Source organism: Petaurus breviceps, unplaced genomic scaffold (assembly GCF_028583685.1).
Source record: "Petaurus breviceps papuanus isolate PSGF00001 unplaced genomic scaffold, PetGlider_PUasm1.0 373, whole genome shotgun sequence".
In the NCBI taxonomy this organism is placed as follows: domain Eukaryota; kingdom Metazoa; phylum Chordata; class Mammalia; order Diprotodontia; family Petauridae; genus Petaurus; species Petaurus breviceps.
The window spans coordinates 3020969-3029036 of NW_027186299.1; the positions used below are offsets into that span (position 1 = coordinate 3020969).

General features: G+C 47.3%; 1 long non-coding RNA gene across 1 annotated transcript in view; it reads right to left on the minus strand.

The window, feature by feature from the left end:
- Positions 1-4235: 4235 nt before the first annotated feature.
- LOC138169762 (uncharacterized) overlaps positions 4236-8068 on the minus strand; it is a 7125-nt gene continuing 3292 nt past the window's right edge. The window contains exons 3-4 of the long non-coding RNA XR_011170459.1: positions 6205-6257; positions 4236-4682 (exon numbers count right to left, since the gene is read on the minus strand). This is a non-coding gene — a long non-coding RNA (uncharacterized lncRNA). The remainder of the gene's footprint in view (positions 4683-6204; positions 6258-8068) is intronic.

The window sequence follows — 8068 nt, forward strand, 5'->3', positions numbered from 1 at the left end:
AAAAATTGGAATACTAATGAATTGTTGGTAGAGTTGTGAATTGATCCAGGTATTCTGGAGAGCAATCTGGAACTATGCCCAAAGGTCTATATAATAAGCCTCTAAAATAAAAACCTTTGACCCAGCAATACCACTTCTAGGATTATATTCCAAAGAGATCATAGAAGTGGGAGGAAGACCCATATGTACAAAAATATTTATAGTGACTCTTTATGTGGTGGCAAAGAATTGGAAATCAAGGGGATGCCCATCAATTGGAGAATGGCTGAACAAGCTGTGGTATATGAATGTAATGGAATACTACTGTGCTATAAGAAATGAGGAGCAGACGGACTTCATCATAACCTGGAAAGACTTACATAAACGGATTCTGAGTGAGAAGAGCAGAACCAGGAGAAATGTGTACACAATCACAGACACAACGTGTGTGTGTGATGACTGACTTCAACAGACTGGGCTCCTCTCAGCAACATAAGGCTATAAGACAACTCCAAAAGACTCATGATTCAAAGAGATGTTCACACCCAGAGAAAGAGAAGTGGAGTCTGAAGGCAGAGTGAAACAAACTAGTTGCTGTGTTTCTTTTTCTTGTTTTGTTTTGCTTCCCCTTCCCCGCTTGTGTGGGGTACAGACACCCTACCTATCCCAAACTGATTGCTCAGAGACGTCTCAAGGTGAAAGCAGGAAGTTCTAATTGAAGTTGGTGAGAAGCAGGTGGTCCTGTCACTGGGAAGTCCAGAGAGAGGAGGCTGAGGTACAGAAGCCAAAGCTGGGTTATATAGCTGCGACTCTCCCCTTCTTCGTGTAATCTTTTAAATTGATTGGCTGTTCTGTTAACATTCCCTTATTTGGCAGGTGGGGTGACAGGGGGGTTTCCAGAGTTTTGTTTTTCCCTCCCCAGGTCACCTGACTGAGGCCTAAAGGCCTCTAGTACTTTAGCAAACAGTCTACTTGAGAAACCCCATTTCATTTTACACACACTGATCATTCCATCAGTCACAATCCTTCTTTACAACCAGATGAATGATTAGTGTGAAGATATTTGTAGATCCTATATTCGAGTGCAGGCTGCCATGATGGGGGGAGGGGAAAGGGAGGGGGCGAAAATTTGAAACCCAAGGGCCTGTGGAAGTGAATGTTGTAAACTCAAAGTAAATAAACAAACCAATTTATTTTTAAAAAAAAGACTAAGCTATAGAATTTCTGCCCTTTGTCCCCTCCCACCCCAATAGCAGGGGTTTTCCTGATTGGGAGTTTGATATGACAATGGAATTACAAGTAACTGGTTAGAAACAAAAACAAAGAAACCTCTTTGTCTTTGTTAATAATTTCTGTGCCTGTCAAATCATCACCATGAACAGAAACTCCTGGAGGCCCGCCTTTCTCTCCTTAGTCTCCTGCCCAGGCCCCCATCAGCGTGTCTCCATATCACCCCATGCCATAGGGGTCAGAAGGATCTGAGTTTAAATCCGGTCTCAGACACTTAACACTTACTAGTCGTGTGACTTTGGGCAAGTCATTTAACCCCAATTGCCCTGCCTTCCCCCTGCAAAAAAGAAAACAATATATCATTCCATGCCAAAGATGCTGCCTGAACTGAATCCTTGACCGTCAGGCAGCAGCTAAAGACGAGGCCTCAGAGTCAGGGACTTCAGGCAATTCCCAGCTGCTCCAGCCTCAGTTTCCTCCTCTGGGGACTAGGGGAGCTGGCCCCAAAGGGGCCTGAGGTCTCTTCCACTTCTGTATCAATGACCTTAGGGATTAATGCATGAATTACAGGCAGCTAGATGGCACAGGGCATCGAGATCTGGTCTTGAAGCCACTGAGACCTGAATTCAAATCCAGTCTCAAACATATAAGTTGTGCAGTCCTGGGCAAGCCTCTCTCTTCCTCAGTTTCCCCATAGGCAAAATGCAGATAGAAATAATACCTGCCCCTTACAGTTGTTGTAAGGATTAGATGAGGTAATATAATAGATGACATTATTTATAATATTAGTCCGATTGTTCCTCCTCCTAGACTCAAAAATATGCCCTAGCTCCTTGCTGCCAAGCCCACTGCTTTCCTGGGCTAGCTGTTGCCTCGGAGGTAGGGGATCACAGCAGTGAGGGCTTGAAAAGGGCCCTGGATGTCAGATCCCCAAGTTCTTCCAGCCACAGAGCCTGGGGGGCAGACAACAGAGGCAGACAGTTGGGGAGATCCAATTCTTGCTGAGTTCTTCACTGACTTGTGTGACTTTGGTCAAGTCCTTTCCCTCCTGTGGGCCCCAATTTCCTTTTCTTCAGAATGGGACGACTGGACTCAATCTTATGGTGGAAAGCCTCTTTTAATCAATGAAGATTAAGTGCCTACTACGTGCCAGTCACTTTACTAAGCACTGAGGACACAAAAAGGAGTAAAAAGCAGAGCCTGCCCTCAAGGAGCTTACAGTTTGACGAATGATGGGATAGTGCACAAAACAAGCATTCGTGGAGTTGTATCTAAAAATCACCCAATTCAAGTCAAGTCAACAAGCGTTTAAGAACCTACTAAGTGTGGCCTACTGTGATCATTGCTGGGAAAACAAATACACGTAAAAAAAGACAGTCTTGCCCTCAAGGAGCTTATGCTCTAATGGGGAAGATAACACCTAGAAGGGAGCTGACAAACTGGGGAGCAGAGTGAGGGAGAGGTACAGACTTGTTACGGTGGCCAAGGCTGGAGAAGGAGGACTGGAAGGCAGGAGAGGGGTGAAGGATGGCTGGCCATTCCCCATAATGGCAGTTCCAGGAGAAACTGGCCAATGGGAGAAGGACCCAGAGTCTCAGTATGACAGCTGTGACTGCGATGTCTGTGTCCCCCATCTTCGGTACAGACACAATTAAGGTTTAGAGGATATTCCTTACTACAACTGAGGTGGGGCAGGAAGCTATTGGATCATTGAACCCATGAAGCTGTCAGACCTTCACGATTTCCCAGTCTAGTGGTTCTCATCCTGGGGCCACAGAACGTGGGAAGATGAGCAGGACTTGTAGCTATGGTCAAGGGTCCACCAATTTCCTTCAATCAATCATCTTGACAAATGGGCAAGTCAGCCTTCTCTAATTCAAACAGATGTCTCCTAGAGGATCTCTGGGCCCTGCACTGGCCAGCGTCATTGACTCCACATTGAAAATCATTCTGGCCTATATGAGAGTGGCCAAGGCTGAGTGTAAGTAGCTTCAGCTGTGTGGCACAACTCGTGGAACTGGGCTGTGTCAATAGGCTCCAGAAAGATGGCCTCCCTCAGAGAAACCTCCAGGTACATAATGTGCCTGATCCTTAGCTATGCAGTCTGTCCTCAGCTTACTCCTTTCTGCTGCTCCCTTGTGTCCAGTGTCCATTCTGGCCTGGTAGTTTGTATGCTAGATGTCATTTCACTGTATTCAGGTGATTAAGATTCTTTATAGAAGACATATTGGGCATGTAGGTAGCTCAGTCAGGAGAGCCAGGCTGGAGTTGGGAAGACTTGAGTTCACATACAGCGTCACTTACTAGCTGTGTATCCCTGAGCAATTAATTTAACCCTGTTTGCCTGAAGTTTCCTCATCTGTAAAGTGAGCTGGAGCAGGAAATAGCAAACCATTCCAGTATCTCTGCCAAGCAAACCCCGACAGGGTCACAGAGAGTCAGAAATGGCTGAACAATAACATTGAGACAAAGCAGATCCAAGAACAGATTACGGGTTTTCTGGTGAGATGGGAACTCAGAGAGATTCTGATTGGGGAAATTCACACCAATCCCCCACCCCAGATGAATGAGAAGTCAGGGGGAAAGATAGAAAGCTGCCCACTCTGAAAGCAGAGAGCTTGGCATGTGCCAGAGCTTTCTCTGGCATTGAATGCCATGCCCCCCCACACCCAGGATCGTGGCTGGTGCTTCTGGTGAACTGGATCCAGTTAGCAGTCAGAAGCACCACCTGGCTGTTAGAGCTATACTTCCGTCTTTATATCATACACCCATTCTCCTGGGGCCAAAAAGAATGTCCATAAGAATAAGCCTGTGTGTCCATATGACATACCTCCAAATACTTACAATACTCACACCTATATATATATGGCTTTTTTAAGTGTATAGAAATGCCATTGTGATGGGTAAAATATTCATTTAAAAATATTTCTTAACCCATAAGACTGTTTTCTCAGTATGCACTTATTTTTTTTTAAATATCAGACAGAACAACTACAATCCCTTTTAAATATATACATACACATATGTATATGTATATGTTTAACATTCATTGTAAAAAATTTGAGTTCCAAATATTCTCCCTCCCTCCAGGCCTTCCTCCACTCATTGAAAAAGCAAGCAATATGAAATCATACACAGGTGAAGTCATGCAAAACATATTCCTGTATTACTGATATCACACACAACAAAAGCAGTAACAATAAAGAAAGCTTTAAAAAGTGTGCTTGAGTCTGCACTCAGAGTTCCCGTGTTCTCTCTCTGGAGTGGGGAGCATTGTTCATCACAGGTCATTTGCAATTGTCTTGATCAGAGCAGCCAAGTCCTTCATCGCTGATCATGTTACAATGTTGCTGTTCCTGTGTACAGTGTTCTCCTGGTTCTGTTCGCTTCACTTTGAATCAGTTCACGTTGGCCTTCCCAGGTTTTCTGAAGCCCTCCCGTTAGAAGGACCACTACTGTCTCTAAGGACATTTCTGGCATTAAAGAGGTAAGGAAACAAGCATTTGTAAAGTACCTACTGTGTGCCAGCCATGTTGCTAAGCACTCTACAAATGTTATCTCATCGAAAAAACATTAAATAGTTAAAGAGGTGGTGGAGAGGGGGGTTTGGGGGATCGTCCCAGGTTCTCATTTTCTGTTCTCCTCTCCCACATTCTGCCTCAATACAGGATAAAGAGCTGCTTGGGCTGGAGAGCAGCACCCATCAGGTGGCTTGGCACAAGGCCTAAGGTCATTCCAGGGCTTTCGTTCAGAGACAGGAGCGGTAACCACACCACTTCACCCATCCAGGCTCTCCTACCCAAGCCCAGCTCCCTCCTCTGGTGACTGGGCAGCCTGACACCAGGCAGGTGTGCACCATCACAGAAAACCCATTAACAGGTACTTAGAGCAATGCCCACTTAAGCCTGAAAGCCTGTTAAGAGACTTTCTAAGCAGACTGCCCTCTTGACGCCCTGGCCCCACTTAGATTTTACGATCTAGTCAGAGGAAGGGAGCCTGAGAGGGTTCAGCACATGCTGGTGGTCCTCAGCTCAGCCATCAGACATCCAGGCCCTCTGACACTCGGGATGAAACCTTGAATCATGGCTCAGACAAATAAACAGAGAAGGGTTTACAGGAAATGGGAAGCCATCCAACTCTTCTGCCCAGGCATAATCAGAGGGCTCTGAAGGCCCGAGTCAAAGGCTTTTCATGGGGAGCTATGGAGGGTAGTGGAAAGAATCAGGAGCGGTGGATGCCAGACCTGGCTTAGCCACTGACCACTTCTCTGTGGCCCCCAGGCCCTCTGGGTCCCCCTTCTTTTTTCTGTAAACTCAAGGGGCTCCACTGGCCAATCTCCAAAGTCCTGCTCTCTGATTCAGTAGGGGACAGGAGGGTGGGGTTGATCTGGGGCCTGGGGCTGGTCCAGAGCCTCCAGACACAGGCTCAAAGGTCCAGGTGGGCCCAGAGGGAGGACCTCAACCTATAGACAACTCCCTTATTCATCCAAGGTCCAGAGAGGGCAGCTGACTGCCCAAGTCCAGCAGATGGGAAGCATCAGAATCCTGGGACCATCCCTTAAAACTGGAAGGCTCCTTAGGAACCACTGAGTCTGGTCACCTTGTTTTATATGGGAGGAGACTGAGGCCTCTGGAGGTGAAGTTACTTAGGCAAGGTCGTGCGGCTAGTGAGTGGTGGAGGCAGGATCAAAACCCATACTTCTGGACTCCAAATACAGAGTTCCTCCCACTCTGCTCTTCTGCTATTCAGCAAAAACAACCTTTATCTCACAGTCTAAGAAATAAAAATCACTGAGAGGTGGTGCAGCTTCCCAGAAAGAGTCCTGGACTTGGGGTCAGCAGCCCTGACTCTGGCGCCTCACATAACCTCTCTTGTGTCTCAATGTCCTGATCCATGAAATGGGGATGGATACTCGTACTCACACACCCAGTGTGGCCGCTGTTGCATAAAGGGCATCAGAGGGACTTGGGTGTGAATCCCACCTCAGACACTTACCAGCTGTGGGACCTTGGTCGATTCATTGAACTTCTCTCACTAGGCGTCCCCCTCTGTGAAACAGAAATAAGAGGAGTGAGTCCCTCCCAGGGCTTTCGTGACTATTGAGGGAGTTAACTATGTACCAAGCTTTGCAAACCTTGAGGTGCTATATAAAGGCCAATATAAAAAGAATCCTTGTTAAATCATTACACAACATCATAATGATTATAATTGTATTCGTCATAATAAGTAATTCAGCATTCCATTATCTCTGAAATCATTTACTATGAGGCAGATATCTTCAAAAGTAATTGTTCTAATCGTGTTTTATCCTTCTTTTAGGTAATTGTGACAAATCATTATCATAGATGGGTATCTGGCCATATCTTACACATTGAATACAACTGCTTCATGTTTCCCTGGGCAAGCCTCAGGTCCTAAAGATGAGGACGGCTCCCCCTTGGGAGCTGTGCCACCACAGCATGCACTCGTGCTCTGCGGGGCTGCAGAGGCCGCAGCAGCAGGATCTCCACTTGGATTGGCTTGGGTTCTTGCCCTGGACTTCTCTGCCTGCTTCCCACAGGACAAACTACAGATAATCCCTCCCTGAGCCCAGACTCAAGAGGCAAGTTTTAATTTTGGTTTGTCCTGTGCGATGTTCTGGGGGCTCTGGGGAGAGAGGCCACCAGACTTGGCCACAAGTTGGAGGCTGATTTGTGGAGGGAGCCAGCGGTTGGGAGGCCAGATCCTGGGAGGATGGCAGAGCCTCTGGAGATTAGGAGGAAGAGGGACCTGCTTCGCTGCTGAACACATGAGGGCATCAAGGAACTCATCCACTGGAGACCTTTGGGAGGAGTGATCAGGTAGGGGAAGGGTCTGGAGGCCATGCCATTAGGGACAGTATTTTCTGGCACATAGTATTTTCATTGCTGCTCAGTCGTTCTGTTCAGTCATGTCTGACTCTTCCTGACCCCACTGGGGGTTTTCTTGGTAAAGATATTAGAGTGGTTTACCATTTCCTTCTTCAGCTCATTTTACAGATGAGGAAACTGAGATAAATGACTTGCCCAGGGGCACACAGCTCAGAAGTGTCTGAGGCCAGACCTCAGCTCACAAAGATGAGTCTCCCTGACTCCAGGCCCGGCACTGGAGCCCCTGCACCTAATTCACAGAGGAATAGACCCTTGCTGACTGACCAAAGAGGGGGCCATAGCCCCCCAACATGGAACTCTGGACTTCCACGCTCAGAGCAACAGGGTTTGTAAAGTGGCCATTGCTGAAACCAAGTGATTGATTCCAAGCCAGGGCTGCCAGGAATGGGAAGAAGCAGACGGACAGAGGGACGCTCTTTGTCTTATACAAAGGAGCAGGAACAAATTAGGCTGGGCCCTTTGCAAGCCCCAGCCTGCTGACATTAGACACAAAGTCTGCTTTTTGTCATGGGATCCTCTTTCCCTTCGAGCCAAAAACTTTCCAACCAATTAGCCTGGGCTTTCACAAGTGCTGTCAGGATGGGGCCTGCTCACTTGGGGGCTCGGCTCCAGCCCATATCAGGGGGCTTGCTCACCAGCCTGTGTATACAGCTGGCTGCTCACTGGACCTTGGCTGCTCCAGGGATGGAGTGGAGGGTTGGGCCAGAGCAGAGATGGACAAAGTGTGTATGTGTGTGTGGTATGCGTGGTGTGTGTGGTGTTATGTGTGTGGTGTGTGTGGGGTGTGTGTATGTGTGTGTGGTATGCGTGGTGTGTGTGGTGTTATATGTGTGGTGTGTGTGTGGTGTATATGTGTGTGTATGTGTGTGGTGTGGTGTGTGTGTGTACTGTGTGCTGTGTGTATAGTGTGTATGTGTGCATTGGTGTGTGGTGTGTGTTATGTGTGGTGT